Below are 13,550 nucleotides of genomic sequence, written 5' to 3' on the forward strand. Positions count from 1 at the left end.
CTTAAAACATCAAAATGTATTAAAAATGTTGTAAATATATTTTGAACATACTTTGATATATATATATACATATTTGTTATAGGTTCGTGAATCGACCAGTGGCCAAGTCTTACTTTCCGATTAAGTAAAAATCTGTGAAAGTGAGTTATAGTCTCACTTTTAAAATCTAATATTTTTGGGATGAGAATACATGCAGGTTTTATAAATGATTTACAAAATAGACACAAGTACGTGAAACTACATTCTATGGTTGAATTATCGAAATCGAATATGCCCCTTTTTATTAAGTCTGGTAATCTAAGAATTAGGGAACAGACACCCTAATTGACGCGAATCCTAAAGATAGATCTATTGGGCCTAACAAACCCCATCCAAAGTACCGGATGCTTTAGTACTTCGAAATTTATATCATATCCAAAGGGTGTCCCGGAATGATGGGGATATTCTAATATATGCATCTTGTTAATGTCGGTTACCAGGTGTTCACCATATGAATGATTTTTATCTCTATGTATGGGATGTGTATTGAAATATGAAATCTTGTGGTCTATTGTTACGATTTGATATATATAGGTTAAACCTATAACTCACCAACATTTTTGTTGACGTTTAAAGCATGTTTATTCTCAGGTGAATATTAAGAGCTTCCGCTGTTGCATACTAAAATAAGGACAAGATTTGGAGTCCATGTTTGTATGATAATGTGTAAAAACTGCATTCAAGAAACATATGTCGATGTAATATATTTCTATTGTAAATCATTATGTAATGGTCGTGTGTAAATAGTATATTTTAGATTATCATTATTTGCTAATCTACGTAATGTTTTTTTTTTTTTGACCTTTATTGATAAAATAAAGGTTATGGTTGTTTTAAAAATGAATGCAGTCTTTGAAAAACGTCTCATATAGAGGTCAAAACCTCGCAACGAAATCAATTAATATTGAACGTTTATAATCAATATGAACGGGACATTTCATTACTAGTCCTTTAATGATGAAGCTCATGAATCGTTTATGACCCAAGTGGGATGTAATAATACTAACCGGTCCAAAAATGTTTTTTTTTTCCAAGCCCCACTGAATATGAATTACGGTTTGTTAAAAAAAAAAAATTCAACATGATATCTAAGTTGGTCGACCATGAAGATTTAAAATGCCCCACATATATTCTTTATCCACTCTACTACCAAAAATATTTTGGTTCCCCCTTCCTATTTTAATGCCAATTTAGTAAAGAAAATATAACACTAATACTACCGTAATATATTAATGGGTTCTGGTTTAATCGCAATTCGAACAGCAACAGAAGTTTGCAGGTTGATTTCGTTGAATTTTTAAATGGGTTTCGTAGGTGGTGTTTGTAATGAAGGTGGTTTACATGTTGAAGGTGGCGATCGGTTATTGTGTTTGGGGGTTTAATGTTTGAACGGTTCAACGAAGAGAAAAGAAAGATAATATGGCAACAACCCTTTTGGTTTTGGTTTTGAATGCAACCTTACAGGTGATTCTCGGTTGTTACTGCAGAGAAATAAAATAAAGTAACGATGGTGATGGCGTTTTATGATGAATGAATCAAAAACAATAGTAACGGCAGGAGCAGTTTAAAATGTAGTAATGATAGAACCAAAAGGTGATGGTTTATGGTGAAGTGAAGGTTGTCGATGGTTTGTCTAAAAAATGAAGGTGGTGGCGGTTTATACAGGAAACATTAAGCATTGTAGTAAGTTCAGTTTAATGGGTGTAGTAGGTGTTCAAGATGATTAGATAATGGTTTTTCATCATAGCTTGTTTGGTGGTAGTTTTCGTTCATTGATAAGGCGATAGCATTAACCAAATTTATGATGGTTTGTGGTTGTTTTGTTGTTCTTGACTCAAAACAGAAACAGAAAATTCGTAGGTGGGTTTGATGTTGGTTGATGGTATTCGCGACAGGAAGACAGAATCAGCTGCAGCAAAAATGAGTGTTCCTGACCATCGGTCATTAATAGTATGATGGGCGGTGTTTGATCATATGTATGTATATATAGAAAAGGTAGGTGGTGGTTTGTGGATCATGAAGGTGATGGTTCGTTGACTGTAAGAACCGAAGGTGTGAGAGTTTTATGATTTGTTGATCGTGGGTTGAAGTAGGGTTGTAGATGGTGACCAATGGTAGTAATTAGTGACGAGGGAGAGTGTGTAGTTTTATTTAACGGGTGTTAGTCGGTGATTGTTGTGGTAATCGTAACCGGTGGTTTCAAAGTGGTCGTTGGGGTGGTTTAACTGAACAAAGAAGTAATTGGGTTTGTTGTGGTTGTGATGATCAACTGAAAGGAAGATTGTGAGGCAATAAGATGGTTGATCTAGTATGCCAGGATACAACTTGTATATACATATATAATAACTAATAAGAATTAATAATATTATATAATTATAATTATAATTATAATATAATAAAACTAATCCATCGTGTGAATTGAAATAGGAAAGCCGCCTGAATTTTTGGTGATATGTACCGACACTTTTACACGGACTGTGTATCGTGCATCATTGTTAAGCAGTGTCGGATAAAAGTCTCCGAAAAAATTCCAAATTTTTACAGTAATTATATTTATTTATTTTGGTCATTATGGTATGAAATTCGGTCATAACTATTAAATAAAAATAAGATTAATTATTCACTCTCAACCCCATGTAAAATATGCTAAATGTAAAAATTAACAATTAGCTCATAAATATACTTTTAATAAGACTATAATTTATATCTCTCATTTTCGGATCGCCGTTTATTTTTAAAATAATATTAGTTCGTATTTTACTTATGTAATATCCATCGAATGGCAATTGAGTGTAACAGTCGTTTACTAAATAGATTCGAAATCACGAAATATATATTTAATATACTTTATTTATATATAGATATATTTTTAAATAATAATTATTATAATATCATATTTCATTTTATTTTACATAATTATTTTTAATAACAACAACATTTAATATTTCAAATTATGCATCCAATTATTATTTATATATATAATTATTATATATATACACACACACACACACATATCTATTTACAATTAATTGTTCGTGAATCGTCGGGAATGGTCGATGGTCAATTGAACAGTTCAAAATTTTTGAGACTCAACATTACAGACTTTGCTTATCGTGTCGAGATCTTATAAAGACTAAGTTTAAATTTGGTCAAAAATTTTTGGGTCGTCACACTTATAACTACCTTTAGTGGTTTGATTCTTGATTAAGAATACTAATAATGAAGTGTAAGAACAAAGATGATAATAGAGAGAAAGAAAGAAACACTTTGTAAGTGTGAGAAATGGTGCAAGTTTAATGCTTGCATTCATGAGTATTTATAGCCTAAAATTTTAATATAAAAAATACATACTTTGTGTACCAAAATTGACTATATGTATACTAGTTTATAATTTTATTTTTAGTCAACATAAGGATGTACTAGTTTATACTTTCCTTTTTTTTAATTTTTATTTATTTTTAGTCAACATAAGGATGTATTTGTTTAGGATTCTTTTTAGTCTCATTATTATTATTATTATTATTATTATTATTATTATTATTATTATTATTATTATTATTATTATTATTATTATTATTATTATTATTATTATTATTATTATTATTATTATTATTATTATTATTACATTTACTACACGATAAGTATTATTTTCTTTTTACTAATTCATTACATTGAAATATATATATATATATATATATATATATATATATATATATATATATATATATATATATATATATATATATATATATATATATATATATATATTCATTTCAAAATATATATTTGAAATATTTATTTAATATTTAGTTTTTCAAAATCAATTATATTTTAAAGTTTATTTTAAAATCGTTTAAATAATAGAAATTATTATAACAAGTAACGTTTTTAATATATATATATATATATATATATATATATATATATATACATAAAATTGTTCGTGAATCGTCGGAATCATATAAAAGTTAGGTTTAAATTTAGTCGGAAATTTCCGGGTTGTCATAAGATGCTTGGAAACACCAAGGCTTATACTCTTCCAACTTCGTCATAAACATCATTACGAGTTACCTTCTCAGATAAATTCTATAAACACTCGCTACACGCACCGCATCAAACCGCAATCGTGGTTAACGAAAATGCCCCTCGAATGACATACCACGCCTACACCCAAAAATCATAGAAGAATAGAGTGGCCGTCAAGAGTGTACCACACTCGCCACATCGTATCCAAGACAACGAAATCGAACCACCAATTAACATGTATATACCTCCTAGCATGTTAATATCGTCAAATGTACAACTACACTCCGGTCACGCCCTAATTGGGTTCACCATAAAGCTCAACACAATCGACAAATCCTACGGGTCTCACTCGAAAGATTTTAGCGACCCAAAAGCCACAATGTAAAAAGTCTAGACAACCAAAGACTCAACAACATAGTCAAGGCACAACACATCAATCATAGCCCACGAATTCTCGTGAACTCCTTTTACCATAACACCGACGCTCACTGTCGCCCGTTGGCGTCAATTAAGCAACGACCTACCGCCAACATAACTCGTACCTCGTATAACAAGGATGCCGCTACCCGCAGGGTAGACTTTCCAACTAGTGGGTTCACTCGACTCATTGAACCAGAATTTGTCCGACCGACAATACACCTATGCTTATCCTCTAGGAAAAGAGCGAACAATGTTACTTAGCAATTGCATCACCCGCATCTTCGCCATCAACCACCGTCCTTGACTTGTTCGACCATCAAGTCCGTGCCCGCCTTCCCGACGACCTTGCATAACCATCTCTTTAAACGGAGATGAAATCTACCAGTCTAGTACCTCACGATTCGCACGTCACATCATATCGCTCCATTCGTCCCGTGCTACCAGTCTTACAACTAAATGACTTTAATTATAACCAACCTATGAACCTTACGGTTCTTCAACTTCCGACACCGTAACGAACACGCGTCATCAACCCAACACTAAAGCCCATTGTATAGGTTGGTAAAACCAAACCCCTCACTCTACCCTAGGAAATGCTTAGAAACTTCGGTCCTTCGCCCTTCATTCTTCAATCCGACTGTTAATCATAGGGTAATTCCATTAGGAATGCTACCCATAATAATACTGTGTATTAACACAATGCACCCGACCCAGGTCACACTATCACGAGTCAACGACTCAAGCATCACCCCGGTGCACCGTATTCGAACTCACTAACAATTTAACTCGTCACCGAGTTCACTAACCCCGGACCCTTACGGGTACTAATTACATACACGTTCGCTCGAGACTAGTTAGATCTCAAAACGAGAGTTAAGTCTTCTAACACATACCCGAATACATCGACACTCAACAAATAATCATAAGGCACATTTATATCGAAAAAAAAAGTACCTGAAGCAACATCGTTAGACTTCCGTGCTTCACTATCCATCGAATATTCACGCTCTAACCTCTTAACCCGATCGGCAAACGATTCAGAACACTCCGACTTTCGATGTCCCTCCTTCTGGAAAATAAAGCACTTGATCGTGCTTAAAGGTATACTCGCACAATCCCGTGCCAAATGACCTCATTGTAGACAATTATAACACATGGGCGTGAAATCTCCCAACTTACAAGTCTATTTAACAACCAATTCGGGACACTCTGACTTCTGGTGCCCTTCCTTCCGACAATAAAAACATACAGTCTTGCCCGACGGACACTCGCGAGACTTATGTCCCTTTTGCCCACAATTGTAACATTTTGACACACTGGATCCCGACACTCCCTTCACCATACTACCCGTGCTCTCCACTACACTTTTACCTTGATCATTAAGCAACTCGGGACACTCCGCCTTTCGGTGTCCCTCTTTTTGACACTTAAAACATTTGTCATTGTTAGAAGGTGTATTTGGGCAATCACGCAATAAATGGCCCCTTTTTGCACAACTGTAGCACGTAGGTGCATAACCTCCCTTACTCCTCTTTTTCACGTTCCATACACCTTCAGGCGTACTCCTCGCCCTCTTACCAGGAGCGCCATATGACTCTAACCTTGCAAGTACTTCTTCATCACCACTACCTTGAGGTTCAAGAAACCTCTTTTCCAACTCTTCCATTATGACCTTAGTCACTTGGTCTCGGACCATCTCGGTTACTAGTCCCTCGAACGACTCTCGGACAACTTGTTTAACCTTGTCGGCGAAAATCAAGATATAGCGTTCGATCTCGGCCTCAATCCTTAACGTTATTTCATCCTTCCCTTATTGAGTAGGCTCGGCCGTTCCATATCCATCTTCCATCTTCATTCTAAGGAATGTGATGTTTTAGCAGAGTGGTATAAAATACTATTAAAGTTTAGCAGGAAAATACTATTAAATACGATACAATTTTACACAAGATATTTATTTATTTAGAGAATGGATATACTTAAACCTTGCTACAACACTTATAGGCAGTGTACCTAATCGTACAGTAGTGTAGTTTTTAGTAAGTCCGGTTCGTTCCACAGGGAAATCTTTAAACAAAGCTTAACGCTATATTAGTTTACTTTTATAAAAATACAAATATATATATATATAAGTAATATTATTATTATAAAGGGGGTTTTTTTACCGTTTAATGACCGGTTTGTCGATTTTAAAACTTTAGTCGCAGTTAAAACCAAATGTAAAATATTAAAAATAAATACAAGACTTAAATTAAAGCGTAAAGTAAATAACGATAATGAAATTGCGAATAATAAAAGTGCGATAAAATAAACTTGCGATAATTAAAAAGTACGATAATTAAAAGTGCAATTAAATATAATAACAATAAATAAAAGTGCTATAATTAGAAGTGCAATTAAACATAAAATAAAGGAAATTAAATATGATATAAAAGAATTATGCTTATTTAAACTTCCGTAATCATGATGTTTGACGTGTTGATTTTAGTTTTATGTGTAGTGACCCGAACTTTTCCATGTTTATATATATTAATTGAGATTGATATTTACATGATTAAATGTTTCCAACATGTTAAGCAATCAAACTTGTTAAGACTTGATTAATTGAAATATGTTTCATATAGACAATTGACCACCCAAGTTGACCGGTGATTCACGAACGTTAAAACTTGTAAAAACTATATGATGACATATATATGGATATATATATAGTTAACATGATACTATGATAAGTAAACATATCATTAAGTATATTAACAATGAACTACATATGTAAAAACAAGACTACTAACTTAATGATTTTTAAACGAGACATATATGTAACGATTATCGTTGTAAAGACATTTAATGTATATATATCATATTAAGAGATATTCATACATGATAATATCATGATAATATAATAATTTAAAATCTCATTTGATATTATAAACATTGGGTTAACAACATTTAACAAGATCGTTAACCTAAAGGTTTCAAAACAACACTTACATGTAACGACTAACGATGACTTAACGACTCAGTTAAAATGTATATACATGTAGTGTTTTAATATGTATTTATACACTTTTGAAAGACTTCAATACACTTATCAAAATACTTCTACTTAACAAAAATGCTTACAATTACATCCTCGTTCAGTTTCATCAACAATTCTACTCGTATGCACCCGTATTCGTACTCGTACAATACACAGCTTTTAGATGTATGTACTATTGGTATATACACTCCAATGATCAGCTCTTAGCAGCCCATGTGAGTCACCTAACACATGTGGGAACCATCATTTGGCAACTAGCATGAAATATCTCATAAAATTACAAAAATATGAGTAATCATTCATGACTTATTTACATGAAAACAAAATTACATATCCTTTATATCTAATCCATACACCAACGACCAAAAACACCTACAAACACTTTCATTCTTCAATTTTCTTCATCTAATTGATCTCTCTCAAGTTCTATCTTCAAGTTCTAAGTGTTCTTCATAAATTCCAAAAGTTCTAGTTTCATAAAATCAAGAATACTTTCAAGTTTGCTAGCTCACTTCCAATATTGTAAGGTGATCATCCAACCTCAAGAAATCTTTGTTTCTTACAGTAGGTTATCATTCTAATACAAGGTAATAATCATATTCAAACTTTGGTTCAATTTCTATAACTATAACAATCTTATTTTAAGTGATGATCTTACTTGAACTTGTTTTCGTGTCATGATTCTGCTTCAAGAACTTCGAGCCATCCAAGGATCCATTGAAGCTAGATCCATTTTTCTCTTTTCCAGTAGGTTTATCCAAGGAACTTAAGGTAGTAATGATGTTCATAACATCATTCGATTCATACATATAAAGCTATCTTATTCGAAGGTTTAAACTTGTAATCACTAGAACATAGTTTAGTAAATTCTAAACTTGTTCGCAAACAAAAGTTAATCCTTCTAACTTGACTTTTAAAATCAACTAAACACATGTTCTATATCTATATGATATGCTAACTTAATGATTTAAAACCTGAAAACACGAAAAACACCGTAAAACCGGATTTACGCCGTCGTAGTAACACCGCGGGCTGTTTTGGGTTAGTTAATTAAAAACTATGATAAACTTTGATTTAAAAGTTGTTATTCTTAGAAAATGATTTTTATTATGAACATGAAACTATATCCAAAAATTATGGTTAAACTCAAAGTGGAAGTATGTTTTCTAAAATGGTCATCTAGACGTCGTTCTTTCGACTGAAATGACTACCTTTACAAAAATGACTTGTAACTTATTTTTACAACTATAAACCTATACTTTTCTGTTTAGATTCATAAAATAGAGTTCAATATGAAACCATAGCAATTTGATTCACTCAAAACGGATTTAAAATGAAGAAGTTATGGGTAAAACAAGATTGGATAATTTTTCTCATTTTAGCTACGTGAAAATTGGTAACAAATCTATTCCAACCATAACTTAATCAACTTGTATTGTATATTATGTAATCTTGAGATACCATAGACACGTATACAATGTTTCAACCTATCATGTCGACACATCTATATATATTTCGGAACAACCATAGACACTCTATATGTGAATGTTGGAGTTAGCTATACAGGGTTGAGGTTGATTCCAAAATATATATAGTTTGAGTTGTGATCAATACTAAGATATGTATACACTGGGTCGTGGATTGATTCAAGATAATATTTATCGATTTATTTCTGTACATCTAACTGTGGACAACTAGTTGTAGGTTACTAACGAGGACAGCTGACTTAATAAACTTAAAACATCAAAATATATTAAAAGTGTTGTAAATATATTTTGAACATACTTTGATATATATGTATATATTGTTATAGGTTCGTGAATCAACCAGTGGCCAAGTCTTACTTCCCGACGAAGTAAAAATCTGTGAAAGTGAGTTATAGTCCCACTTTTAAAATCTAATATTTTTGGGATGAGAATATATGCAGGTTTTATAAATGATTTACAAAATAGACACAAGTACGTGAAACTACATTCTATGGTTGAATTATCGAAATCGAATATGCCCCTTTTTATTAAGTCTGGTAATCTAAGAATTAGGGAACAGACACCCTAATTGACGCGAATCCTAAAGATAGATCTATTGGGCCTAACAAACCCCATCCAAAGTACCGGATGCTTTAGTACTTCAAAATTTATATCATATCCGAAGGGTGTCCCAGAATGATGGGGATATTCTTATATATGCATCTTGTTAATGTCTGTTACCAGGTGTTCACCATATAAATGATTTTTATCTCTATGTATGGGATGTGTATTGAAATATGAAATCTTGTGGTCTATTGTTACGATTTGATATATATAGGTTAAACCTATAACTCACCAACATTTTTGTTGACGTTTAAAGCATGTTTATTCTCAGGTGAATATTAAGAGCTTCCGCTGTTGCATACTAAAATAAGGACAAGATTTGGAGTCCATGTTTGTATGATATTGTGTAAAAACTGCATTCAAGAAACTGATTTCGATGTAACATATTTGTATTGTAAACCATTATGTAATGGTCGTGTGTAAACAGGATATTTTAGATTATCATTATTTGATAATCTACGTAAAGCTTTTTAAACCTTTATTTATGAAATAAAGGTTATGGTTTGTTTTAAAAATGAATGCAGTCTTTGAAAAACGTCTCATATAGAGGTCAAAACCTCGCAACGAAATCAATTAATATGGAACGTTTTTAATCAATAAGAACGGGACATTTCAGTTGGTATTCGAGCGTTGGTCTTAGAGAACCAGAATTTTTCATTAGTGTGTCTTATCGAGTTTGTTAGGATGCATTAGTGAGTCTGGACTTCGACCGTGTTTACTTGAAAAATGATTGCTTAGCAAATTTTGTTGGAAACTATATATTTTTAACATATGAATATTATGTGATATATTAATCTCTTAACGCGTTTGATATTATGTGATAGATGTCTACCTCTAGAACAAGTTACATTGACTCACCTAATAATAATGAAGAGTCAAATGTAAATTGGAATGATTCGTGGACTGATTCACAAGTTCCCGAAGAGGAACCGGAAGAAGAGTCGGAACCGGAAGAAGAATCGGAACCGGAAGAAGAATCGGAACCGGATGAAGAAATAGAACCGGTGGGGGAAATAATAAAAAGGTTAAGTAAAAGAAAATCCTCAACCAACCGACCAAGGTTAATTATGGTCAATGGTGTTTCCGCCAAGGAAGCAAAATATTGGGAGGATTACCAATTCTCCGATGAATCGGATTCCGACGAGAATTCCGATGATGTTATAGAAATTACCCCAACTGAATTTAAAAAGGCAAAAGAAAATAATAAGGGAAAGGGCATAAAAATAGAGAAATCTAATTCCAACCCCGATGAACTTTATATGTATCGTCAACGCCCGAAGTCCTTAAGTTGTAACAATGACCCGGGAACCTCTAAACCACCAGGTTTTTCTAAACCAATGTGGACAACGACGGCTCGTATTAGGGGAACATCATATATCCCTAGAAACTTGGCAAAACGAACCAAAACCGAAGAAGAAGAAACGAGCGAGTCGGAATAAGATAGTTGTATTCGTGTGGTGTAATATATGTAATATAGTGTTCTTATGCTTTATGATATATGTAAAAATTGCTTGTATTAATAAGTATTTTTTTATGAATCTAACTCTTGTCTATTTTACAGTTTAAAAACACAAAATGGATAGACAACCCAATATTTTAAGAGACCTACCCGGAGACATGATTGATGAAATCTTGTCTAGAGTCGGCCAGAATTCCTCGGCACAACTATTTAAGGCGAGATCAGTTTGTAAGACATTCGAAGAACGTTCCAAGAATGTCTTGGTTTATAAGAGACTTTCGTTTGAAAGATGGGGGATATCACATTGGGAAACACATAAGTTACGATGTGTTTACTTTGACGCATATATTGCGGGGAACCCAAATGCTATTTTACGCAACGGGTTAAGAAATTATTTTGACTCAATATATCCGAATATTGGACTTCGTGATTTAGAAAAAGTGGCTAACATGCAACATAAAGAAGCATGTTATGCTTACGGATTAGTAATGTTCGCTTCTCACCAAAGTGAGAACAAGAACATCGGGCTACAACTATTAAACAAAACGTTTCCACAAGTTACGGAGTCGGTAATTGGGGTAAGAAATGAGGTTTTTAGATTATTACAGGACTGTTGGACATTACGTAACCCTCGTCCCTTTGACGACGTTACAACACGCTGTCTTATCAACGGCCATAACGGTTATGTTGCACAAGACCAAGGATGGGAAGTAGTCCTAGTAAAACCAGAATGCATGACTTGTTTCTGGACGTATGAATTACGTGTCTTTATTGCCTTTGCTGAACGACTTGTGTACTAGCTAGAATTATCTTCACAACTATCTTGTATCAAAGTTATTGTGTGCTATATTTCATGCTTTATGTAAAATAAGCGGTATTGTAAGTTTGTAAAATATTGTATAAAAGTTTGAACGCGAAATATTATTATAATCAGTTTTTCATATAGAATTGTAGTAGTTGAATTGTATATTAGCTACTAAGTATGAACTTAACGGGTAGGTACTACCCGAATTTAAACTTATAAAACGCTAATATGAAGAAAAAGCTTTTATAAATGAGTTCATATTATGCTACGAAATACTATTAACTACTCTTAATATTCTGTATGATTAACTTGTTCCATTTAACTATTTTGAAGGAAATGGCACCAACTACTCGACACACCGTGAATATGAATGAAGAGGAATTCCGTACTTTTCTAGCTTCAAACATAGCCGCAGTTCAGGCTGCGCTACATACCAACAATAACCTTGGATCTAGCAGTACAGGAAATCGTGTAGGATGCACCTACAAAGAATTCACTGCCTGCAAACCTTTGGAATTTGATGGAACCGAAGGACCGATCGGATTGAAACGGTGGACCGAGAAGGTCGAATCGGTGTTTGCCATAAGTAAGTGTACTGAAGAGGACAAAGTAAAGTACGCTACGCATACCTTCACAGGTTCTGCGTTAACATGGTGGAATACCTATCTAGAGCAAGTGGGACAAGACGATGCGTATGCACTACCGTGGTCAGCATTCAAGCACTTGATGAACGAGAAGTACCGTCCCAGAACCGAGGTCAATAAGCTCAAGACAGAACTTAGAGGGTTACGAACCCAAGGATTTGATATTACCACGTACGAAAGACGATTCACAGAATTGTGCCTATTGTGTCCGGGAGCATTCGAAGATGAGGAAGAGAAGATCGACGCATTTGTGAAAGGATTACCGGAAAGAATCCAAGAAGATATAAGTTCACACGAGCCCGCCTCCATACAACAGGCATGTAGAATGGCTCACAAACTCGTGAACCAAATTGAAGAAAGAATTAAAGAACAGACTGCTGAAGAGGCCAATGTGAAGCAAGTCAAAAGAAAGTGGGAGGAAAACGGTGATAAGAATCACCAATACAACAACAACAGCAATTACAACAATAATCGCAACAATTATCCCAACAATCGCAACATCAATCGTAACTACAACAAACAGCCCAACAACAACAACAACAACAGCAACTACAACAATCATCCCAACAACAATAATAACCGCAACAACAACAACAATCAGAAGCAGCTATGCCAAAGGTGTGAAAAGAATCACTCGGGGTTCTGCACCAAATTTTGCAACAAGTGTAAAAGAAATGGTCATAGCGCGGCGAAGTGTGAGGTCTATGGACCAGGGGTTAATAGAACGAAAGGAACAAATGGTGTCGGAACGAGTAATGGCGGAGCAAGTAGTGTCGGAGCAAGTTATGCCAATGTAGTTTGTTATAAATGTGGAAAACTGGGCCACATTATTAGAAATTGCCCGAACCAGGAGAACACGAATGGACAAGGCCGTGGAAGAGTTTTCAATATTAATGCGGCAGAGGCACAGGAAGACCCGGAGCTTGTTACGGGTACGTTTCTTATTGACAATAAATCTGCTTACGTTTTATTTGATTCGGGTGCGGATAGAAGCTATATGAGTAGAGATTTTTGTGCTAAATTAAGTTGT

Source organism: Rutidosis leptorrhynchoides, chromosome 2 (genome assembly GCF_046630445.1).
Source record: "Rutidosis leptorrhynchoides isolate AG116_Rl617_1_P2 chromosome 2, CSIRO_AGI_Rlap_v1, whole genome shotgun sequence".
In the NCBI taxonomy this organism is placed as follows: domain Eukaryota; kingdom Viridiplantae; phylum Streptophyta; class Magnoliopsida; order Asterales; family Asteraceae; genus Rutidosis; species Rutidosis leptorrhynchoides.